The following is a 27,075-nucleotide window of genomic DNA, read 5'->3' as shown; positions in this document are numbered from 1 at the left end:
AATGTCTCATTGTTAAGAGGGGGAAACTTAAAATTTTACTCAAAATTTCATTTTCCCTCCATTTCCCATTCACCCTCATTTTAAGAATATTACATCTTAAAAAATAAAACCTCAACACTGCCTCTGTTCATAGATGTACTTTTCCATGTGGAAATAGTAGCAACTAGCAACACCTATTTTTGCTTGCTATACAATCGATATGTCTATGCACTTTTTGAATAGAAACCGTTTTCTGAAAGATTTTGACTTTAATACTTTGACAGGTTTTTGAGATCTCGCCAAAAAAAAGGGGTTAATAGATGTAATACGAACTCAATTTGTCGCACGAACCAACTAGTTTTGTAATTGAATGGAAAACCTACTTACGCATTAGTTAAAGAAAGTAGCAAAAATCAATTCTTGAACAATTTTAGGTTTCCTATTACAACTTTAAATTATTGTTCAACATAGCTTATTTAAATACAGTAGAATATAAAGAAATACAACAATATACATTCTATGAGATCTCCATGATCCTTTTATTTCTGAAATATCAACTAAATCTAATATTGGCTTATTCAACAAAACCTAAGTTATAAGACTACAAGAACATTAATTCTTTGTAGATACTCTATTGCTAAGCTTGTGAATACAATAGCTAAAAGTCCAAACTTAAAAAAAAATCATCTCTATTGTTACACATTTCTTAGAATAAAAACAAATACTATATATAGAATACCAACAAGAAATGTGGAGATAATAGTGACCTTTGTAGGCATCCTTCCTTTATCACCTCTCAAAACCATAGCTTCATAAATTGGCAAACAATTTATTACTACAAAAGCAGTAATAAACATTTGGATAAAGAGAGCATCCAAGCTTTGATCACCCTTGAAAATATCTACTAATGCTTTGAGGAATGCTACTAAATTGATTATTGATGTTGTTGTTAAGGTTACGAACATAGGCGAAACAACCCCAAACTCGAAAATTCCTTGACGATACCTTTTACCTTGGTCATTATCTACTACTTTGCTTGTCAAACTGAACCCTTGTGTGGTCATGCCTAAGTGTTTAGTTACATACTCAATAGTTCCAAATAGAAAAGATGTTAATCCCCTTATCATCCATATTCTTTGGTCATTCCACCACCTTTTCCATGTCCCTTGAGCGGACATAAAAATCAAGCAATCTTGCCCGTACGCTCCAAGAAATAAAAAAACGTACAAAAAAAACCATGGATCTGAAACCTGCAGTCAATTTAAAAGAAATGTGATTTTAGATAATCATATGTTATATCTATAAGGAACAACAACAACAACAACAACAAATAAGAAATAATAATATACCCAGTGTAGTCCCACAAGTGGGGTCTTGAGAGGGTAGAGTGTACGCAAATCTTACCCCTGCCTTTAAGAAGGCAAAAATGTTGTTACCGATAGACCCTCGGCTCAGGAAGGAAAAAGGGAGGGGCAATAACAAGCAAACTAATCTGACAACTGAAGCGAAAATACAAAACTAACACTAAAGAATGCAATCAGAAAATCGAAACAAAGGCAGCAACAAGTAATAACAGAAGTAGAGACACTAAGTGATGTATCAAGAACTAATTTTACTAATCACTATGTGTTTTTGCTTGCTATGTTTTGTACATAACTTAAATTGGTGCATACCTTTGGAAAGATGGGAACCCCATTGAGGAGAGTAAGTTGAGGAATGAAGGCATATATGGCAATTGGTAATGACCAAATGGGCCAAAATGCATAGTGAGCATAACAATGGGCCATAACAAAGCCCATGGACCGAACACCGAAAGTTAATGGGCTATATTTTGAGAAAGCAACTTCAAGTAGACCCACAGACCACCTCTTGTTTTGGCTGATCACATCATGGAGAGAAATAGGTACATCTCCTAAAAATGCAGGCCTTTTAGGATTGCAAAACACTGATTTCCAACCTTCACATTGAAGTCTATAACCTGTGTAGTAATCCTCCACTAGTGATCCATACCTAAAGCCCATCTGCATAATTTTGAGAGAAATGTATATTTTTAGCTGCTAAAAAAAAATACCCGATAAAATAAATATTTTTGTATATATGTACAGTCAGACCTCTCTATAACAACATCCCTATATAACAACACTTCACTGCAAAAAGCTTTTTCGGAACCAGTTATGTTATAATATATGTTCTCTATAACATCACTTGAGACTGTTATAGAGAAGTTTGACTGTATATTATATATGTATTTTATATACTTTTTGGCTAACAAATATAGTTAATTTTGGTCGACCGGTCAATTTTGTATTTTAGGCCTAAACTTAAGGGGTTCAGCTTATATATATATATATATATATATATATATATATATATATATATATATATATATGGCAAGTTCGAATGATTGCCACGAAAAAAAAATTGTTGTTGCAGTTATACTCCACATTCACTGACTTATGCTCTTGTTGCTTCAGCTCTAGTAACTTTTTCTTGGCAACAAGATCTTACATATGGCAAGTTCGAACTGATAGGTGATAGAGTTGGTTCGAACTTGCCATATATATATATATATAATATGACGAACCTAAATAATAGAGGGATGGTTATGGCGGGTAAATCCAGCAGTCCAATAATTGCTAAAAGCTTGACGCTCTTCATCGCTGTTAATATAATCATCGTCCACTTTTCCTCTCTCGATTACATTTTCTATCCTTGTCTTCATGTTTTCGTACATCAACTGCGCAAAAAAAAAAATTGTTTTAATTATATAAATTGTTGAATCCCTTGACAATATTCAGAGTATGGTGAGAAAGAATAGAATAAAATAATAAGTTGTTCCAATAAGAGCAGTGAAATTATTATTAGCAATCGAAATTTATGAATATTTTACCACATGATTATAACAAACATGCCGTATATAGGATAGAGTTAACTACTACTCCGTTATTGCGACTTATTAAATGAGTGAATGACAAAAAAATATCTGATTCTTGCCATGGCTATAACGTCAGACGGATTGAATTCAAAGAAAAATGACAAAGAGAAATAGAATGAATTATACTGATAAATGTTGGAAAAAACTCTGGCCTGAGACTAGTAGTCAATAAAATTGTGCAAGTTGCTTATCCTACTGCTACGTACACAAAATGATTGCTATATATTGACAATGAATATACCAAAATATATTACTAGAAATTAACGTAGTGTCTTTTTCTTTCTTTTTCAAATTAATTTTTTTGAACTTTTTCTCGTCTTTGTACTATATCGTTTTTTATCATGTAAGAAAGAGTTGTAGAATGTGACCTGTTATGCGGTAAAAATGGCAAATCGTGCAAAGTCTGTTTGGCCAAACTTTTAAAATCTGCTTATTTTTAGAATATTTTTTTCAAAGTGCTTTTCAAAAAAGTACTTTTGGGGAGAATCAATTTGTATTTGACTAATTAATTTAAAAAATACTTTTGAACAACAATTAGTGTTTGACCAAGCTTTTAAAAAGTGTTTCTAAGTATATTTTTTTTCTCACAAGTGCTTTTCAAAAAAGTGATTCTAGAGAGAAACTACTTTTTTTCTACTTCTCAGAAATTTTCTGCTTCTGCTTTTACTCAAAAAAAACTTTTTTTCTTTCAAAAAACTTGACCAAACACCTTAACTTTGAAAAAAAATACCTTTAACAAAAACAACACTTTTGGCCAAGAAAAAAACTTGGCCAAACATGCTATAAATCCCCATCTCTTCAGATATTTAACGTACGTCGCACATGCTTGCAGAAAAAGTAAAACTAATATTAATAAAACTTTATATTTTAAAAATCGCATTATAGTTCAGACGACACATATTTTCAAGAACTACGGGCATACACCAATAAACTTGAACTTTAATTCGTTAATTAATCAATTAATTATTTCTTAATATATATATCTGACTAGTTAGGGCAACTGTATTAATCATCTCTCTATTCATTCCGTTTTATGTCCATGTGCATGCTTAGGTTAAAGACAAGCTTTTGAGTTTTACAGTGCTGAAGAAGAATTATATATATATATATATATATATATATATATATATATAGACATCGAATTACCGAGTTTTATATTTGTTTCAGTGTTTTAGATATTTTATCTCAAAAACTAATCAAAATAAATAAAAGACAAACAAATCAGCAAAAGCACTGACGGTTGCTCTTAGGTATATCAAACTTAAAGACATATTCAAACAGCTGAAAATAAAACTTAAAATGGACTTTTTTTTTTTAAAAAAAAAAGAGGGGGGGGACTATCTGTATTGGTGGTGAAAGAACGTTACACGTGGAATATTGGAATGCTGACATGGCATGGTACGTGGAACAATGATATGGCGACAAGTGGTTTTCTTAATTGATAAAGAAGAGAAGGCACAGGAGGAAATACCCATGAGACGGTACCAAAAAAAAAAAAAAGAACCGGGCCTAACAGTTGGCAAAGAATAAATGAGGACGAAACGAATAAAGAATAAAAAGAAAGAAAGGTACATGAACCGGAAGTAAATAAGGAAGGGAAATCGGAACAAATATGAGGCATTTATAGCAATAAATACGCCAGTTATAGATATCCGAGATAATGGGCAATCAATATCATTAATGTCCATAATCAACCCAAATTATGTGAGTAAAACCGTTACTATTGTATATTCCTATATAAGGACACAAAATTCTATTTGTAGAGACAGATCAGAAGCAATATTGAAATATATTCTTTACTTTTTCTGCTTTCTCGAAATTCTCTACCTTGACTTTGAAATTTGTCCATCAATTATTTCCTAAGTTATTCTTATTAATTTCCTTTGATATCATTGTGAAAGTGAAGTAAAACTTGCTTATCAGTAACCCGTTTTCTTCTAAAATTAGATTTTGGCCAAAAGACTTATATTTGGTTAAACAAATTGGTTCCGTTACCGGGAATCTGATAATCTTTTCACTTTCCAAATTCACTTTTCTAACAAACAATCATGTCAACTGCCAACGACAACAACCAACTGAACCAACAGGAGGGATGAACTCCACCAATCCCTTCACCACAAGAATCTCCTCGACAGTCCCGAGAGGGAACGCCTCAAAGATCAACATCACATACGAATGATCAACAAGGGGACGAGCAGACTGCCGAACAGGACGCATTAAAATAATTAATCGCAGAACACGTCAACAACGCCCTTCAAGCTTTTGTTAGTGGATTGCCAACTGCGCCACCAACACTTCCTCCAAACAATACCGCGACTATAGAAAACCCACGCTCGGGACATGCTAATTCAGAAAGCGGAGGAACTCCCAGTGAATCTCGTGATAGAAGGTCAGGTAAACCAAATAATTCTGATTTACAAAGTTTGATACTAACTTTGCAGAAACAGCTGAAAGAGCAGAATGATCGCATAAAACAAATACATGGAGTTCCACCCGTGATTAAAGGAGTGGATATTGATAAATATTCACAACAGTCTTAGAAGCCAAGTGCAGCACCTTTGTCGATTCCTAAGAAGTTTAAAATGCCTGATATTCCAAAATATGATGGAACAACCGATACACGAGATCACGTAACCGCGTTTACAATTGGCGTGAAAGACAACGATTTAACCAAGCAAGAAATTGAATCAGTGTTGGTCAAAACATTTGGTGAAACACTCATGAAAGGAGCACTAACATAGTGTTCTCTCTTACCTGAAAACTCTATTGATTCTTTTGTTGAGCTTGCAGATTCATTTATAAAATCACATTCGGGAGCTCAAAAAGTTGAGAAGAGGATGGAAGACATCTTTAAAATAAAATAAGGGGATACTGAGCTACTCAGGGAATTTGTGGATAGATTTCAACGTGAAAGGATGATGCTACCGCGAGTACCTGATAATTGGGCAGCCATGGCGTTTGCAAGTAACTTAAATGAAAAAAGCGTAGAAGCCATGAGGAGACTTAAGGAAAGCTTACGAGAATTCCTTGCTACAATATGGAATGATGTGTACAATAAGTACAACACGAAGCTGTGGATAGAAGAAGACATGATCACTCAGGCAAAGGGTGATGAAAGAACAAGTTCGAGACGACCAAAATCTGAACAAAGGTCCGGTAAAAACAGGTACGAACCTTACATAGGACCTGCAGGACAGGATTCGCGGTCCAAACAAGAAAACATACGGTATGATTCTAGATCAACCCATAGAGATACGGGTTCATCATCTAAGTTCATAAAAGGGCGAGATGTGCGAGACAGTAATGCTAATACAAATGCAAGGATTGGTGATTACAGTTTCAATATTAGCACTTCTGAGTTGGTATTGTTCTAAGGAGTATGGGAGATAAGGTGCGGTGGCCTAAAGAAATGAGATCAAACCCTAGCAGAAGAAATTCAGATTTCTGGTGCGAGTTTCATAATGACCATGGCCACAAAATAGTAGATTGCAGATTATTACAAGGTGAAGTAGAGCATTTGTTAAAACAAGGTTATTTAACTGACTTGTTCAGTGAGAAAGGTAAGCAATCTTATATGAAGAATAGACAAGAGCCTTCGAAACCTCCGTCACCAAAAAGAAAAGTTAACGTGATAAGCGGGGGAGAAGAGGTCAACGGTGTGACATATACGGCTGCAAAGAAGACATCGAAAGTCACAGTTACCCATGGGAAGCGAGTTCGCCAAGTTTTGGAGGAAGACAGTATAACATTTGATGATGCAGATGCAGATGGCTTGATAATCCCTCACAATGATGCACTGATAATATCTTAGCTTGTACATGATACTAATGTTAAACGAGTTTTGATTGATCTAGGTAACTCCGTAAATATTATTCTTCTGAGAGTGGTAAATGAGATGGAAGATGATGACAAGATGGTGCCGAAAGCACGAACCTTATCTGGATTCGATAATTCAAGCGTTGTCACAAAAGGGGAAATAGTGCTTACCACATTTGCAGAAGGAGTTGTCAAGGATACAAAATTCCAGGTCATAGATACGAACATGGCTTATAATATGATTCTTGGCTGGTCGTGGATTCATGATATGGATGTTGTACCGTCTACGTTACATCAAATTATTAAGTTTCCTTTGCAATGGGGGATTCGACAAATCCGTGGAGATCAGCAGGCTTCTAAAAATATCAATTCAGTTGCGGATTCGATCACAGTGAACGATGATACAAATAAGAAATAGCAACTACAGAATTCAGTTGAGGACATAAATACACAAACCTCAACTGAAAATGGTTCAGGACAGATGAATGTAGATTCGAGACCTGATGTCATTCAAGAGCCAGAAGAGAATGAAAACATCAAAACAACAATTGAAGAACTCGAGGCTATCACACTTTCCGAGCAGTGGCCAGATAGAAAATTTTATGTTGGAATGAAGCTAAGCCCGGGAATGAAAGGTAAACTTGTCAAATTTTTACAAAGTAACGCAGATCACTTTGCTTGGTCGCATTCAGATATGAAAGGTATACCACTGGAGATGATGACCTACAAGCTGAATGAAGATCCTTCATATCCACCTGTCAAACAGAAGAAAAGGAAGCACGGATCATTCAAAAATCAGGTGATCCAGGATGAGGTACAAAAACTTTTAAAAATTGGATCAATACGAGAGGTAAAATATCCTAACTGGCTAGCTAATACTGTAGTAGTACCAAAAAAGAATGGGAAATGGCGAGTTTGTGTAAATTATACTGACTTAAATAAGGCTTGTCCTAAAGATTCATTCCCTTTATCGCACATAGATCAACTAATTGATTCTACTACAGGACATGAGTTGTTAAGTTTTTTAGATGCCTATTCAGGATATAACCAGATAAAGATGGACCCTTTAGATGAAGAAAAAACTTTCTTTATCATGGACATGGGGACTTACTGTTATAAAGTCATGCCTTTCGGACTAAAACATATTGGAGCCACGTATCAAATATTGGTAACAAAAATGTTTCAAGAACATCTGGGAAAGACTATGGAAGTCTACATTGATGATATGCTAGTCAAATTGGCACAGGCAGGAGATCATATCCAGCATTTGTCGGACACTTTTCAAATTCTCCGCAAGTTCAATATGAAGTTAAATCCAGAAAAATGTGCCTTTGGCGTGGCTTCAGGTAAGTTTTTGGGTTTTCTTTTTTCTAACCGAGGTATTGAAGTGAACCATGCACAGATCAAAGCCATTGAAGAGATACCAGACATACTTACGAGCAAAAAAGAGGTATAGAGGTTGACAGGTAGGATAGCAGCTTTGGGAAGATTTATTTCCAAATCTTCGGAGAAAAGTTTTAATTTCTTCTCAGTATTGAAAAAGCAAAACCAATTTGAGTGGACTGACGAATGTCAACAAGCTCTTAAAAATCTAAAAGCATATTTGTCAAATCCACCCCTACTGGCTAAACCAAAGGATGGAGAAAGGCTACTCATCTATCTCGCTGTGTCAGAAATGGCGGTAAGTGAAGAACTGGTACGAGAAGATAAAGGTAAACATTCTCCAATTTATTATGTTAGAAAATCTTTGTTGGATGCTGAAACTTGATACCCTCACTTAGAAAAACTTGCTTTAGTGTTAATTATGGCATCTAGAAAGTTGAGGCCTTATTTTCAATGCCATCCTATATCTGTAGTAACTGCCTATCCCCTAAGAAATATATTGCATAAGCAAGAGCTGTTAGGTAGGTTAGCTAAATGGTCTATTGAACTTAGTGAATATGATATTGTGTATCAACCTAGAACTGCGATAAAATCTCAAGTTTTAGCAGATTTTGTGGCAGATTTAAACGCAGGAATAGTTCCTGAAGCAGAAAAGGAACTACAGGTATTCACCGGATCTAATTCGGGTACTTGGACCCTATTTACTGATGGCTCCTCGAATGTTAAAGGAGAAGGCTTAGGTATTGTTCTAATCCCACCTTCGGGAGAAATCATAAGGCAAGCAATAAGATGCTATCCCATTACTAACAATGAAGTAGAGTATGAAGCTGTAATTGCAGGACTGGAACTGGCACGAGAACTTGGGATAGAGCGGATTATAATCAAAAGTGATTCGCAGTTGGTAGTTAACCAAATGTAGGGGACTTACATAGCAAGAGAGGTACGAATGCAGCAATATTTGGAAAAAGCGCGAGAATTAATCAGACAGTTCCAATCATGGAAAATAGTGCAAATACCCAGGGAGAAAAATGCAGAAGCAGATGCACTGGCTAATCTCGCATCTGTTGCCAAAGTAACGAATGCCGAAAATGCTACCATAATACATTTGTTCCATTCGGAACTCGACCAAGATAAAAATGAGGTAAATTTTAATAATTTAACTTGGGATTGGAGAAACGAATTTGTTAACTTTCTACACTACGGAATTCTACCTGAAGACAAGAATAGGTCTCAGTCACTTCGACGAAAAGCTGCCCGTTACTGTTTGGTTCGAGGAAACCTTTATCAAAAGATGTTCGGAGGACCTTTAGCAAGATGCCTTGGACATTCTCAAATAGAATATGAGTTGAGAGAAGTACATGAGGGACATTGTGGAAATCACGCAGAAGGAATGTCCTTGGTAAAAACTCTAATAAGAGCAGGATACTATTGGCCAAAAATGGAAGAAGATGCGAAAAGTTTTGTGGCCAAGTGTGACAAATGCCAACGATATGGCAATAACATGGATCGCCCAACGGAGCTTTTACATTTGGTTATTTTACCATGGCCTTTTATGAAGTGGGGGATGGATATCGTAGGACCACTGCCACAAGCTAAAGGAAAGGTACGATTTTTATTAGTATTAACGGATTATTTTTCCAAATGAGTAGAAGCAAGAGCCTTCAAACAGGTGCGGGAGAAAGAAGCCATGGAATTTATTTGGCAAAACATTATATGCCGGTTCGGAGTTCCAAAATAAATCGTATGTGATAATGGCCCGCAATTCATAGGCACAAAAATCACAGAATTTTTTCAGAGTTGGCAGATTAAAAGGATTACTTCCACACCTTACCACCCTGTGGCCAATGGACAAGCCGAATCAACAAACAAAGTTATTATTAATAACTTAAAGAAAAGACTAGAGGAGTCAAGAGGCAAGTGGCCTGAAGTGTTACCAGGAGTATTATGGGCTTATCGAACGACATCAAAGACAGGCACGGGAGAGACTCCATTTTCACTTGTTTATGGTGCTGAAGCCTTAATTCCAGTTGAAGTAGGTGAATCAAGTACGAGATATATACAAGCAACTGAGGAATCAAACAGGGAAGAGATGCAATGGAATTTAGTTTTACTTGAAGAAAGGAGAGAAGCGGCTCTAATAAGAATGGCGGCTCATAAACAAATTATCGAGCGATGCTACAACCGGAAAGCTCATCTTAGATACTTCAAAATTGGGGACTTCATCCTCAAAAAGGTTTTTCAATCAACGAAAGCAGCTAATGCAAGGAAATTGAGTCCAAATTGGGAAGGACCCTATATAATTTGAAGCATCGTTGGAAAGGGAGCATATGAGTTGGAAACCATGGAAGACAAAGTACTACCATCAAATTGGAACGTTGTTCATTTAAAGAAGTATTACTTCTAGGCAAAAGAAGTATCCATGGCCAGGTATCACTCAAATATGATTTTATTTTATTCCTTTTAATTATACTAACCATTTTAGATGATAGGCAAAAAGCTAACCCGTACCAAATGATGATATTAGACCCGAAAGACACGAGGAATACTGAATTATTACCGATCTAGGTTACAAACTTTTTGATGGAGAAAAAGGGTTATACAGTCATCATCTAAATGAATACTTTCGAGTCCTGTGTGTATTTTCCTTTTCAGGGAATGTACCAAAAGGAAGAAACAATCCAGTGCACGAGATTTCACACATAAAAGCTCTAACATTGGGGGGACTATATATATATATATATATATATATGAAAAGGAAAAGAAGACAAAAGTCAGAATTCAAGCCTGAATCAGCCTAAGAACCAAAAATCAAGCCTGAATCAAAAACCTTTGAAGTAACCTTGAGAAGGTGTAAAACTCGCAAAAAGGACACAAGATGGATACAAGATATACTCCAAGTTCTTATGAGTTTTTAGGTTAAAGTCAATAATTAGACACAGGACAGTAAACCCGGAATTTTGAAACCTGTTACAAATAAAGCAGTTATGAAAGAGTTGTAAATATTATATTGCATAAATATAGAATGATGTACAAAATTTGAAAGTTCAAAGCATAAAACTTTCTCAAATTATTTCTTTTTCTAATTCTTTTATTTATTTACACCAATATGAAGATGAAACGTCATCTTCATCAGTGTTGCTTATAAAAGGGTCCTCTTTTATAAAAATTTTGTGTCTATCAAAATCACGGACGGTTAAAGCATTTTTTAGTGCAAGATTGAATGTCAAAGAGTGGAATAAAAACTCAAACATCAAAATAGGTGGAAAAGAAAGCCGAGATTTATATATTAAACTTTGTAAAAACAAAGTATTTGTTTGTCATCAAACACCAGAACAAGATAGGGGTAAACCAACAACCATTCCAAAAAGAAAAGAAAAACTTCTCACCAAAAAATTCTAAACAAAACACTCAAGTAACAGAAAACATTAGGAGACATCATCCACTGGAACATCAGCAACGGGAGCATCATTGACGGAAGTAGAGGGGTCAGCTTGAGAAGAAGAGGCTTGAATATTAGCTTCACCAGGAGCAAGTCCATCATCTTCAGGAACTTCACCTTCAGGTGAAGGAAAGCTTTGACTTTGCTGAGTTTTTTCAATTGCCTCTTTAGCTTTAGTAATCTCAGGGTGAAGGTCAAAACCCTCCTAGCTGGCTTCCATTAGAGTCTCGAGGCGAGTATTCAAAAAAGCCCTGCTCAAGTCAAATGACAGCTTATCCTCGAGAGCTTCATAGTCTTTCTCCCACTGATCAATTTCGGTTATCAACTCCTCCTTCTCTATTTTGGAAGCATCAAAAGCTACCTTCAAAGGGGCAAGGGAACTTTCCAAGAATTTAACCTTATCAGTAGAGGCACGGAGATCTTCTTGAGTTTGAGTAAGTGTTTGAACCAACTCTCCTGTATAAGTCTCTTTCTGGTTAAGGAGTTCCCTCAAACTCCTTATCTCTTCGGTTTCCTTCGAAAGCTGCTCAGCAAAGGAGGACTCAAGGATATCCTTATCCTTACCAACTTGACTTGAAGAAGCCTTTTCAATCACTAACTCGGCAGCGATCATTTGCATTTGTTGCTCTAAGGCATCCTTCTCCTCTGCCAACACTTCCTTCTCCAGTTGACCTTCTAATTGCTCTTTCCAATTGTCATCCTCAGTGCGGTAATCAATAATTTGTTGGTCAGCATGGACGATCCTTTTCATTAGTTTAGTACCTATCAAATTGATCTATAAAAAAAAGAAAAGAAAAGGGGTTATGGATAAAACGAAAAAAGAAGAAAGAAGGAGTAAAGTCAAATTCGAACCCTCAGAGATGAATGAACAATATCGTTCATCCAAGTCAACGAACTATGACTCTCCAACTTCGCCTTCTCCATAGGACCGAGCAAAGGCTTCAACCATACGTCAGCTTGACTTGACTTCTTCAATAAGTTCCCACCTTCAGGAATCTTGACAACAATTTTCTTCATCGCCTTCTTGCTAATAGAAGGATCAACTTCTATGTGAGAAGTAGTAGCAGCTGAAATGGCAGATGAGGTGAAAGCAGTCACAGGGGGGAGCATCAGCAGCAACTTCAGGTAAGGGAACTCGAGGATAATCAGGGACTGACGCTGGAAAATAGGTAAGGGGAAACTCCTCAGAAACAGGTTCAAAGGCTTCCTCACATCCGAAGCCATGAGTAAATAATTGTTTAGCAGAAGTAAGGGGGGATCATTCACTTCTTCATCAGAGATCACTAACGGGGCACTCTCTGGCTCGTCCAAAGGTCTAGAGAGAACTGAGCTTGATGGAGGGGTAGCTTCATCATCGGAAATAACGCGTCTCCTGACTCGGGGCCTGCGAACTAAAGAACCCTCCTTTAGTTCTTCTTCACCCTCAGAGCCACGGGCTCCATCAACCTTTCTTTTTGAAGAAGAGCTCAAAATTCTTCCTTGAGCAAGACTCACGATAAGTCTTGTGGATGAAACAGAAGCAGGACTGACGCCACGAATAGGAAATCCTAGCAAAGGAAAAAAGGCATGGTATGAAACTTTTAAGTTAGCAAAAGAGAGAAAGAAAAAGACTAAGCGGGAAAAAGTACCGTGCATCTTAACTTTCCAGCCGAATCTCTGTGAGAGATATTTCCAAAGATCTTTTCTCCATAGGGGCAACAGATAAAAACTTCTCTACCCAAGCACAGAAGTTAGGAATTTCCTCAAAAACTTCCATGGTTGCTGAAAAAGTAGGCACGAGAGTACATGAGTATCTTCTTTGAGAAAGGAAAAAGACAATGTAGAAGTACTTACGTGCAAAATTCTATTTTTCTAGAAAAGTCATGATTTCTTCAACCACCAGAGCACTAGTGGGAGCAGCAACGAATCGGGCATACCAGCCACGATCTCTGTCATCTTCAGGGCTAACTAATACTCTCTTACTTCATGCCACAAGGGAAAAAATTCCTTCACAAAATAATTTAGGGGAGTAAATATGAAGCAGATGACGTGAAGTAAAAGGCATATAAGCCAAGTTCGTCAAATAACGGAGGCATGCAACATCTCTCCAAATAATAGGACCATTATGTCCTAAGCACACATTGAAGTAACGGCAGAATTCAATGATCACTGGATCAATAGGAGGTTTAAAGCCTAGGGTAAAGGGATATGTGTATACGAAGGAATAACCAATCTGATATAAAGTTATTCTCTGGTCGGCACCAGGAATTAAAATTAGGAAGTCGGGTTTCCAATAACATTCTCTTCAAACAAGAGCGAGAAGACTGGTAGTAATCAAAGTTGGGTAACGGTCAACACGATCAAGGGAAGCCATGGAACAAACTTGACTCTTCATGGATTCACGATCAGTTACAAAGGAAAACTCTTGAGGAACAATTTCATCGACAGTGGGTTCACGTAAAGTTTTAGTTGAATCTTTATCTCTAGAAGAAGATCTTGGTGTTATAGGAGCCCTAGGTCTAGAAGAAGACAAATTGACAGCACTATTTTGAGAGGGGGAACTAATAGTAGGCTATATATATGCAATTCAGACACTACTTATGCTCTAATTTAGCCGCACTTTATTGATATTTGAATGCTAAAAGATAACAAAATGCTCTAATTAAGAATTTGATGCTTTGCAGGAGCTACTCCGAGCTAGGAGGGAGCTAACGAGTGTTTTGGAGTCAACATGGAGTGTGAAAGACCAATCGAAGGTTAGCCCGGTCGAAAAGGAGCGAGAAAAGCAAGCGAAACGACCCCTCCAGGTACGCGGCCGCGGAGTGGGCCGCGAATTGGTCCGCGAACTCAAGGCAATGAGGCAGTCCAAATCCGCGGCCGGATCCGCGATCGAATCCGCGGCCGCGGACGGGCGGGCGAAAGCCAAACACGCAGGGTTAATTATGTAATTTTCTAGGCGACTAACCTAAACTTATATGAAACCTAAACTCGCCCAGAAGTGAGATATAACTGTTTTTAGAAGATTTTAGAGGCAAGAACGAGGGAGAGAAGACGTATAATTTCCTAAGAGTTTTCATCTTCTTCTTCATACTTCTATTTGTTGATTATGAATTATTTTAGTGATTTGTTTTTCATTAGTATGAGTAGCTAAATCTATTATCTAGGGTTGATGGAACCAATTGTTGGATGAAGTCTTGACTCTATTTTGTTATAATTGAGTCGTGTTTGTTCTATGATTGTTCAACTACGTATTGTATTGTGGTTAATTGGAAGGGCCCTCGATTAATCGTGTCTAGTTACCTTGTGTTTCTTGAAAAAGAACACTTTGTTAGATTGTTGTTGAACAATGCCACTTTTGGGGAAGTTAATAGATTAATTACTTAAATTTAAAAGTGGGGTTAGAAATAACGAAGTTTTGGTGGGATAATTTTGAGTTGCATAAATTGTTAACTAGAGTAGTTCGAGAGAATGTTTCTAGTAAATTATCGTAATTGATCGAGAGGTAATTACGGTAGCCCGGAACTTATAATCCTCATAGAGCATTACGGCGAGATTATATCTAAAGAGTTGAGAATTAATCCGGCAATTGGAAAAATCAATAGCCCTAGATCCTTTTACCCTTGAATTCAACTTTAGTCTTGATTATTGCTAATTTTATTTTTATTTTTCCTTAGCTAAATAAATTCCACTGATTATTCATAAAACTCTTGCATCCGAAAGTTGTCTGAGCTTATCATTAGCATTGTTTAAAGTTGTAGTAAATAGGTTAGTTCCCTGTGGGATTCGACTCCATACTTGAACCGGGTTATATTTGCAGCGACCGCTTAGTCCTTTTTACAAGGCATAGTTGGGCGCGATCAAATTTTGGCACTGTTGCCGGGGAACTAACGGTGTTATTTATTACAACTTAGAAGAATTGCTAGGATTCTTAGTTTAGATCAATTTCTTATGGTGTTTAAATTTTTCCATTGAAATTCTCACGTTTGAATTCTCCTGTGACTCAGGTGTATGCCTAGAAGCTCTTCGAGGACTGGTGAACTTTTTGAAGGACTCTCAGACCCCGAGAAAGCATTCAGGGCATTAAATCGAGCCAACAAGAAGAACAAACAGTTACAACAAAAACACACACTCGAAATTCAAATGGACAACGTGGACGATGTCAACGAAAACAATCGGAATAATCGGGTTGACCCAAACAATGGAGTGGTGGCACCTCTTGTGCCAGAAGCTGCTCTTTATGATTGGGCATAACCAACTGCTGATAACTTAGCCATCGCCATTGTTGTACCTCAGATACAAGCAGAGACATTCCAGATCACCAACAACATGCTGCATCTGTTGCAAAATAAGGGACTGTTCTCCGGGTCATACATTAAAGACCCACAACAACATCTGAAGAATTTCCTATCAATATGTGTGACCCAAAGACAGCCGAATGTGACTCCTGAAGCCATCAAGCTATTACTGTTTCCATTCTCTGTGACTGGAGAGGCTCAAACTTGGCTGAATTCGCTCCCAATAAACTCCATTGCCACTTGGGAAGAATTAGTCAAATAGTTCTTAAACAAGTTTTATTCTCCCAACAAGACTGCAAGGCAGATTGATGAGATATTGCAGTTCAGGCAGAAACCAACTGAGTCCTTGCAAGAAACCTGGGAGAGGTTCAAGGGTATACTAGCAAAGTGTCCACACCGTGGCATTCTAGATCAGATGTTGGGACAGAGATTCTACATGGGTTTAGCAGATAGTTTGAAGGCCAATGTAGATGCTTCAGCTGGGGGTGCATTTTTTAGCAAGACATTCACAGAGTGCAAGGTTCTTCTTGACAAGATGGCTCAAAATTCAGGCTGGATGGCTAGAGGTACGACACTTACACCAATAGTGCATTCTGTTGCTCTTGACCCAAACAATTCCCATGCAGAGAACATAGCCACTCTTATGACTCAGATGAGTATACTGACAAAGAAAATTGATGAGATGAGTACAAAGCAAGTGCACATTGTTGATACAACGAATGGAGGATTGTGCACTCCTTGCATAAACTAGTCATATGTATGCTCGTGAAGTGGAGAGAATGAAAATCAGGACTTCATAGAAGACATGAATTATGTCAATAATTTTGGAGGTCAGAGGCAAGGTAGGCAACAATGGGGACCAGCACCAAACCAGCAATACAGACCCAACCTGCCACAGCACAACCCCAATTCTAGAGGCGCACGAACATAAGGTCAAGTTGTGCCTTATCAAAGGCAGCATGGCGATAATCAGCAGCACCAACAATAGTTGGCCTACCAACCACCTCATCAACAACAGGACAACATTATGGTAGAAATTAGGGGTATGTTGCAATAACTCATTGGAACAAATGGTAAGATGCAAGAAAAGTTAGCAGCACATGATTTAGCAATCAAAGGCATTGAAACTCAACTAGGACAGCTGTCTATGGCCTTGAACAATCACCCCCAAGGAACATTGCCTGCAGATACAAATATTAACCCAAAGGAGCAAAACCCAAATCAGCTAATGGCAGTGAGTCTTAGGAATGGAAGAGATTTAGGCAGAGAGAAAGAAGTTGCTCAATTTATGAGAGAGACTACGCCAGTTACATTAGAGGTAGATGAGTCAGCAGAGCTCACCGAGGTTGTAATTGAACAAGCACAGGTTGACAAGGGTAAGGAGAAGGACGGTGAACAAGTCTCAGAACAGGTGGCACCTCTTGCGCCAGAAGCTTCCAATAAAGAAAAGATATCAAGTAGTGGACAGAGGTTGACTCCTGCACCATTCCCTCAGAGATTGGCAAAACAAAAGAAAGATGATCAATACAGTAAATTCATGGAAATGCTTCGACAGATTCAATTGAATATTCCACTGATGGATGCTTTGAGGGAAATGCCAGGGTATGCAAAAATGATGAAGGACCTGATGTCGAGGAAATTTGACTTCCAGGACCTGTCCACTGTAACTCTGACACAGACCTGCAGCGCGGTAGTGACAAGACCTATGGCCCAAAGGTGTCTGATCCAGGTAGCTTCATTATCCCATGCACTATTGGGAGTTATGCTTTTGCTAAAGCATTGTGTGACTTGGGAGCCATCATAAACTTGATGCCCTTGGCGATCTATACAAAACTGGGCATTGGAAGAGCTAGACCGACCTCAATGTTGCTGCAACTGGCCGATCGCACAGTCAAAAGACCGACATGAATTCTTGATGATGTGCTTGTGCAAGTGGGAAAATTTGTATTTCCTGCCGACTTTGTTATTCTTTACTGTCAGGTGGATGAAGAGATACCCATCATTCTAGGAAGGTCATTCTTAGCCACTGGGAGGGCATTAATTGATTGTGAGACTGGAGAGTTGAAAATGAGGTTGAATAATGAAGAAATATTATTCAACGTTCAACAATCCATGAGGAGACCTAGTGAATTTGCAAATTGCTCACTAGTGGAGGCCGTGGATGTGATACTGCAAGAAGAGGATGAGACCCTTAATGTCAAGGATCCACTAGAAGCCTGCTTGATGAATTTGGAAGAGATGGACGGTGAAGGGTTGGCAGAGTGAGTCACGGCTCTCAAAGGTCAAGGATTCTGGAAAAGGGAACCTCAGTTCGAGCCCCTACGCTTAGAAGAGAGAGCAACACCACCTGCAAAACCATAAATAGGGGAGCCACCACAGCTGGACTTGAAACCGCTTCTAGCCCACCTCAGGTACACTTTCTTGGGGCCTAATTCTACTTTGCCTGTTATTATATCATCTGGTTTGCTAGCTGTGCAGGTAGAACCGCCCACTTAGGTAAAGGCAGTGAGAAGTTTCCTTGGGCATGCCGAGTTCTATAGGCAATTCATTAAAGATTTTTCCAAAATTGCTAACCCCTTATGTAAGCTGCTTGAAAAGGATCAGCCCTTTGTATTTTTTAATGATTGTAGGTTGGTTTTTGAGGAGCTAAATAAGAGATTGGTGACTGCACCCATCATAGTGGCACCCAACTGGGAGCAACCATTCGAGCTCATGTGCGACGCTAGTGATTATGCTATAGGAGCGGTCTTGGGTCAACGCAAAGACAAAATGATGCACCCAATTTACTATGCAAGCAGGACGCTCAGCGGTGCACAACTCAATTACACTGTAACGGAAAAGGAAATGCTGGCAGTAGTGTTTGCCTTTGACAAATTCAGGTCGTACTTAATTGGTTCAAAAGTTATTGTTTATACTGACCATGCAGCAATTAGGTACTTGATTGCAAACAAGGAGTCAAAGCCACGCTTGATTCGTTGGGTTCTGTTGCTACAAGAATTCGATCTGGAAATCCGTGACAGAAAGAGGACGGACAATCAAGTGGCAGACCACCTCTCAAGATTGGAAGGAGCTGAAAAGAGAATGGAGGTTGAAGACATAATAGAGACATTCCCGGATAAACAATTACTTGTTGTGACAATGGAGGAGAAGCCATGGTATGCTGATATTGTTAACTATTTAGCAAGCGGTATTATACCTTATGAACTCTCCTCAATTCAAAAGAAAAAGTTCTTCCGCGATTGTCGAGCCTATTATTGGGATGAACCTCTATTGTTTAAAATATGTGTAGATAACATGATCCGGAGGTGTATCCCCGAGAAAGATCAACCTTTTGTTTTGTAGGCTTTTCATGCTTCACCATATGATGGACACTTTGGAGGAATCCGAACAGCAGCAAAAGTATTGGAATCGGGTTTGTATTGGCCTACACTGTTCAAGGATGCCCATGCTTGGTTTAAAAGTTGCGATGAATGCCAAAGGAAAAGCAACATATCTCGCCGTCACGAGATGCCGATGACCATAATTCAAGAGGTGGAGGTTTTTGACATATGGGGGATCGACTTTATGGGGCCTTCATTAGATTGTATGGTAACAAATATATATTGGTAGCAGTTGACTATGTCTCCAAGTAGGTCGAAGCAGTGGCTCTCCCAACCAATGATGCAAAAGGGGTAACAAGTTTCCTAAATAAAAACATCTTCATACGTTTTGGCACCCCGGGAGCTATAATCAGTGATGGTGGAACCCATTTTTGCAATAGAGCGTTCGCACATCTGTTGGAAAAGTATGGAGTTCACCACAAAGTAGCCACACTGTACCACCCACAGATGAGCGGGCAAGTTGAAGTATCCAATAGAGAAATTAAAAGTGTCCTGACAAAGACAGTAAATACAACAAGGACTGATTGGGCGAAGAAGCTAGATGATGCATTATGGGCGTACCGCACAACATTCAAAACTCCAATTGATATATCACCGTACAAGTTGGTGTTTGGAAAGGCATGCCACCTTCCGGTAGAGCTCGAACATAAAGCACTTTGGGCACTGCGGCAGTTGAATCTTGATATAGAGACCGCAGGCACCAGCAGAGTCACTGAGTTACATGAGCTCGAGGAATTCAGGTTCCATGCATTTGAGAATGCTAGATTATACAAAGAAAAGATGAAAATGATCCATGATAAGCACATCTTAGATCAGAACTTCAAGCCCGGAGATCTAGTGTTGTTATACAACTCGAGATTGAGATTGTTTCCGGGTAAGTTAAAGTCCCGATGGTCAGGACCCTTTAGAGTGGTGCAAGTGTTCTCAAGTGGAGCTGTAGAGATTGAATCCGAAGATGGGACAAACAAGTTCACGGTAAATGGGCAAAGGTTGAAACATTACCTTGGAATGGTCGAAGAGAAAGGGGATAGAATGGTGATAACTTTGGAAGAGCCCAGCACGTGAACGAGGAGTGATAATGAAAGCCTGCTTCATGCCGCGACGTTAAATCAGGCGCTTCCTAAAAGGCAACCCATGGTTTGTTGTAAATCATCGTGCCGCGACGTTAACTTAGGCGCTTTTTGGGAGGCAACCCATTATTTTATTACTTTGGTTGTTGTAATTGATTTTGAATGACTTTGACCGATCTACTAGTGTGCAGGGAAAGAATTATGCATATCGGGAGGATTCGGGGGTCGAAATAACCCGAGAAAAGGTAAAAATACGGCAAACACAAAAATTGGCTGGAGACGGAGATCCGCGGCCGCGGATTTTGGCCTGTGTTATGCCCCCCGTCCGCGGCCGCAGATCGGGCCGTGGATTGGGGTACGGATTTTTGGAACCCCTCTGTCTAGAATTCGCGGTCGCGGATTGGACCGCGAATTGAGGCGCGTATGCGCGGGCGTGTCCAGGTAAGTTTTTATTATTTTTAGTCCCCCACCACATACTTAAAACCCCTTCTTTTCCCTAACCCAGACCCTCACTTCCCCTACTTCTCTTCTTCCCTTCCTAACTTCAAGAACCCAAACCCCTCACTTCCCCTACTTCTCTTCTTCCCTTCCTAACTTCAAGAACCTAAACCCCTCCCTTCCCCCATATTTTCCTTTCAACACAAGACTCTTCTCCTTCCTTCTCTTCTCCACTCAACCGATCTCCAACCTCTGTTCTTCTCAAGATCTCCAAGTAAGTACATGATTTTATTCCTCTTTCTTAGTATTTTTCTTTTTTTTTTCCTTTTCTGTATAGGGTAGTAAAATCATAGGTACTTTTGTTTGGGATTTGGATTGTGGTTTATATGTGGTATATGGAGGCTATTTGAAATGGTTGATTTGGAGGAAGCCATTGTTGGGTTTGTGAGGAATGGTAGCCTGATTGGGTCTTTGGGTGACTTGGTGGAACATATGCACACTACCTGTTTGTTGATTTTCCTTAATGAGTGTTGAATATAAATTGTGACCAATTGTGCGAGTGAAGTCTGAGTAACCGCCATTGGGACACATATTCCTCTCTCCACTGATAGTAGTATTTATTATGTAGGTAACATGCAACCTTCAAGGAAGAGACGCGCTACCGGGGCCTCATCAAGTGGTCATGGAGGCTTAACTCGGGGATGGGCACCAGCCAGTGCAGCTCAGTTTGATCGTACCAAGTTTGTCTCCAGAGCTGCCCAAGACCATTTCAGTTTGAAGGCCACTAAAAAACCTGTACCGGAAAGGGGTATTGACAGGGCGTCCCTCCAGGATGAGTGCCCTAATATGTATCGGGAGTTGATCAGGCGTAGATTGGACAACTTTTTCGAAGAGCCGGAGGAGGGTAACTTGATGCTTGTTCGGGATTTCTATGCCAACTGCCCCGAACATGAGGATAGAATATGCACTGTGCGACACACGATTGTGGATGCCTCGATAGAAGCCATCAGGAGAGTGTATCGATTACCTGAATTCAATGGGGAGGAGAATTTCTATGATACTTACAGGAGAGAACCCATCACATGGAATAGGCTTTTCAGAACTATTTGTGCACCAGACAAAGAGGTAGTGTGGGTTTTGCCGAGATCAAAGCTACACTCTTCTTCACTCACTTTTGAAGGAAAATGCTGGTTGTACATCATGAACAGTCGCTTGCTTCCGTCCCACAATACCACAAAGGTAAATGGTCCAAGAGCTGCCTTGATATGGTGCTTCGTGAATGGCTACGACTTCAATGTGGCCAAGGGTATTCAGTCTGAGATGTTCGTCCATTCAACACAGAAGAGGTATGGGTTCTTTTTCCCCTCTCTGATCACTAGATTGTGCTGGGCAGCAAGGGTGCCTGAGAACCCAAATGCGGATGGCATGGTAAAGAAAGAAGCAAAGTTCCGGGCAGACAAAGTGACCATCGGGAAAGACCCGGTGGCACCAGGGGCAACTCATAGTGACGATTTTAATGCGTCGGAAGAGGGCGACGAAGGGCAGGAAGAGGTTGAACCTGCCTCACCCCCACAGGAACAAGCTGCAGTGGTTCAAGGACCATCCCAGGGCAGACGGAGTACGCTAATGACAGCCCTAGAACAAGACATGGCAAGACTGCGCACTTCTGTCACGGAATTGGGGACCAGATTTGATGCTTTGGCCACCCAAAATACGAAGTCAGAAAAGAAAATCATGGGCTGGATGCGTGTGCTGGGGAGAGCATGTCATCTCGACCCTGACACTGTCTCCGATCAAGACTGATCCACCAGGGAAGTTCCTTTACCTCACATTACTTTACTTTGTATGACTTGGGGACATGCCATCTTTTTAAGTGTGAGGTGGGGGATACTTTGTTGTATGTAGATATTTTCGTAGTTTATTTGTATAAATCAATTTTGACTTGACCCAAAGATGGATATCATTCGACGGGTTTCTTGAGGTACTAAAGTCAGAAAAAAAAAACCAAAAAGATTTTCTTTTGTAGTAGTGTATCAATTCCCCCTTGGTTTTTCTTCAAACCACGGTTCTTTTCTAAGGGTTTTGTTTGAACCGGGTGTAGTTAGCTTTTTATTTTTTAGTTAGGAATTTATGGGTTGTGGGTAGAATTAAAATAGGAAGCCTTGTTTGATTTCGTAATGCCTTGAATATAGCGGTTACTTTAGTGTGACGTTTAGGCTCATTTGTTGACTCTTGTAAGAAGGCCTTAAAATGTATGTTCTTAATTTGGCTGAAGTACCCTGATCTGAGTATTTGATGATCTAATCTGAAATGAGTCATGTGCCATGTGTATGTGAGGCTAGCTATATTCTGTGCACGATATTTAACGCCTAGAACTTGCCCTGTGTGTCTGTAAAGCGAAATGGTAGTCTTGTTTAGTTTGGAAAGTGATATAGGTATTTCTTTGTTGAACCATATATATATATACTCCACCCACCTATTTGCTATGTACCATAGTTAACCCCGTTGAGCCTGTAATCCTATTTCCTTGTCAACCACATTACAAGCCCTATCCCTTGTTTGAATTGACCATCCTTTTGAACCCTTTACCTCTCGTAAGCACTAGAAATACTATGAATTTACAAAGGATAAAGTGTGGGGTAGTTGATGGAGCTTTTGAGTGGAACTAGAGAAATAAGGAGAAAGGTATATCTTGTTGGAAAAGGCCACTTGTGAAAAAAAAAATGAAGAACATTGTTAATAGTGTATCATGTTGATTGGTAATAAATCTTTGGTGGCTTTTAAGGTGATTGTGCTCAAAGAAGAAGTGTGGGGTGGTATATGTGGTGTTAAAAATAAAAATATTGGTTTAACTTAGGTGTGGACTTGATTGTAAAATAAATGTATTAAAGTGCTTAGGGAGGTGTAGTCACTATTATATATCCAAATATATCCTACCCAACCTACAACCTACATTACATCCAAATAAAGTCCTACTTGATCCTAAACTGAGTGAGCTCAATTAGTAGAACGTACATTACGGGCAAGCCTATGGTGCATTTTTTGTGGCACTAGATTGTCATTTCTGAGGGTGAGTAAATTCTGTTCCTTTTAAAGTTCCTCAGTGTGTGTGAATTTTACTGATTGTGAAATGAGTCTCTTTTGTTGTGAGCAGGCACTTGATTCATGAAGGAGTGGTAAGTCTGGACCTTTGATATAGAGTAGGTAAGCCGGTTAGGAACATTGCGTGGCTAGAGGGAGTCAACTCTTGAGGTGTAGATGTTGCACTAATGTCCTCAATGTATGTGAAATATTCTTGGTGTGACGAGTAGGGAAGTCGCTCAATGAAGTTAGGCCTCTTAGAGTGTGGTTTGATTGCTCGGGGACGAGCAATGGTTTAAGTGTGGGGTGTTGATAGTAGGCTATATTTATGCAATTTAGACACTACTTACACTCTAATTTAGCCGCACTTTATTGATATTTGAATGCTAAAAGATAACAAAATACTCTAATTAAGAATTTGATGCTTTGTAGGAGCTACTCCGAGCTAGGAGGGAGCTAACGAGTGTTTTGGAGTTAACATGGAGTGTGAAAGGCTAATCGAAGGTTAGCCCGATCGAAAAGGAGCGAGAAAAGCAAGCGAAATGACACCTCCAGGTGCGCGGCCGCTGAGTGGGCCGCGAATTGGTCCGCGAACTCAAGGCAGTGAGGCAGTCCAAATCCGCAGCCGGATCCGCGGTCGAATCTGCGGTCGAATCCGCGGTAGCGGACGGGCGGACGAAAGCCAAACATGCAGGGTTAATTATGTAATTTCTTAGGCGACTAACCTAAACCTATATGAAACCTAAACTCGCCCAGAAGTGAGATATAGCTATTTTTAGAAGATTTTATAGGCAAGAACGAGGGAGAGAAGACGAATAATTTCCTAAGAGTTTTCATCATCTTCTTCATACTTCTATTTGTTGATTATGAATTATTTTAGTGATTTGTTTTCCATTAGTATGAGTAGCTAAATCTATTATCTAGGGTTGATGGAACCAATTATCGGATGAAGTCTTGACTCTATTTTTTTATAATTAAGTCGTGTTTGTTCTATGATTGTTCAACTACTTATTGTATTGTGGTTAATTGGAAGGGCCCTCGATTAATCGTATCTAATTACCTTGTGTTGCATGAGAAAGAACACTTGGTTAGATTGTTGTTGAACAACACCACTTTTGGGGAAGTTAATAGATTAATTACTTGAATTTAAAAGTGGGGTTAGGAATAATGAAGTTTTGGTGGGATAATTCTGAGTTGCATAAATTGTTAACTAGAGTCGTTCGTGAGAATGTTTCTAGTAAATTATCGCAATTGATCGAGAGGTAATTACGATAGCCCGGAACTCATAATCCTCATAGAGTATTACGGCGAGATTATAGCTAAAGAGTTGAGAATTAATCCGACAATTGGGGAAATCAATAGCCCTAGATCCTTTTACCCTTGAATTCAATTTAGTCTTGATTATTGCTAATTTTATTGTCATTTTTCCTTAGCTAAATAAATTTCACTGATTATTTATAAAACTCTTGCATCCGAAAATTGTCTGAGCTTATCATTAGCATTGTCTAAAGTTATAGTAAATAGGTTAGTCCCCTGTGGGATTCGACTCCGGACTTGAACCGGGTTATATTTGCAGCTACCACTTAGTCCTTTTTACAAGGCATAGTTGGGCGTGATCAGGAACTACAGTTAGAAATAGAACCAAGGCTACGCAGCCTGCCACCCCTTCTACTTCTAGTAGGGGCATTGGAAGAAACAAACTCGTCAACAATTACAACTTTGCGAGGATCAGGAGAAGACATGATTATCTAAAGAAGAATAACGAAAAAATACAGAAAAGTGTAAGACAAGAAAACGATGGAGGAAAAGCTTCAGGAAATTAAAAGGCGCCGAGGAGCTAAAGAAACAATTAGCAAAAGCCACGTGGCATGATCATTAAATAGAAGTGATATGCGTCGCATCAGTTCAGAAGGAGGTATGATTGCATTTGAAAAAAAACGGCGGCAGAAAATTCCTGCTATAAAAACTTTCCACTTTCCCGAATATTCAATAGAGAATATTCAGTAATGTGGGGGGACTATCTGTATTGGTGGTGAAAGAACGTTACACGTGGAATATTGGAATGCTGACATGGCATGGTACATGGAACAATGATATGGCGACAAGTGGTTTTCTTAATTGATAAAGAAGAGAAGGCACGGGAGGAAATACTCACGAGACGGTAAAAAAAGAAAAAAGAAAAAAGAACCGGGCCTAACAGTTGGCAAAGAATAAATGAGGGCGAAATGAATAAAGAATAAAAAGAAGGAAAGGTACATGAACCGGAGGTAAATAAGGAAGGAGAATCGGAACAGATATGAGGCATTTATAGCAATAAATACGCCAGTTATAGATATCCGAGATAATGGGCAATCAATATCATTAATGCTCATAATCAACCCAAATTATGTGAGTAAAACCGTTACTATTGTATATTCCTATATAAGGACACAAAATTCTATTTGTAGAGACAAATTAGAGGCAATATTGAAATATACTCTTTACTTTTCTGCTTTCTCGAAATTCTCTACCTTGACTTTGCAATTTGTCCATCAATTATTTCCTAAGTTATTCTTATTAATTTCTTTTGATATCATTATGAAAGTGAAGTAAAACTTGATTATCAATAACCCGTTTTCTTCTAAAATTAGATTTTGGCCAAAAGACTTATTTTTGGTTAAACAAATACATACCTTAATTTTCTGTTCTCAGAATTTTCACTGTAATTAGAACTGAAAAACGCATCTGGATTCCTTTCTACTATTTTATTCTCCCTACAAAATGGCAACTAAAATACAGCAAATTTTGCAGCTTCCGTAAAAGCAAACAACGTAAGCTCAGAACCTCCATCATCAGAAATATAAACTGAAACTTTCTCTATCGGATAATCATACGCCATAACTGATAACGCCGTATTCACGACGTTTAATGGCGGCTCCTTATAAGGATCCGCCCGGAAAATTTCCGGCACTAAAGTTATTGAGTTTTTCAGGATATTCAGTATGTGTTAGTGCACGCATACGAACAGATTGAATTGTTGACCACATAAAGGCTAGAATTATATCGGAAATTAATATTGAAATTGATATGAAGAAAGAGATAAAGGAAGTGGAATTTAGGAGTTTGTGTGTGGTTATAGAAAAGAGCTAGGATGGCAAAGAGGTAAATAAGTGCAAATGCACGGTTGAGAATGAGCTGTAGAGGCTTCACTTTGAGGGAATGGAGACCGCCGTTGACGGTGGTGGTTGTGGCGGCGCCGGTGGCTGTGGTTTCCATTTTTGGGAGGCGCTGATGCCTAAAG

At 38.9% G+C, this 27,075-nt stretch overlaps 1 protein-coding gene and 1 pseudogene across 1 annotated transcript in view; one reads left to right on the top strand and one right to left on the bottom strand.

Moving 5' to 3' along the window:
• Positions 1-27,075, top strand: part of LOC107826535 (small ribosomal subunit protein bS6c alpha) — a 132,764-nt gene that overhangs the window by 17,825 nt on the left and 87,864 nt on the right. The gene's annotated exons all lie outside the window — the stretch shown is intronic.
• LOC142177584 (cellulose synthase-like protein G3) lies at positions 675-27,075 on the bottom strand (annotated as a pseudogene).

The sequence above is a fragment of the Nicotiana tabacum genome, chromosome 23 (assembly GCF_000715075.1).
Source record: "Nicotiana tabacum cultivar K326 chromosome 23, ASM71507v2, whole genome shotgun sequence".
NCBI lineage: Eukaryota > Viridiplantae > Streptophyta > Magnoliopsida > Solanales > Solanaceae > Nicotiana > Nicotiana tabacum.
The sequence above is the reverse complement of the archived record's forward strand: the minus strand, read 5'-3'. Positions and strand labels throughout refer to the sequence as shown.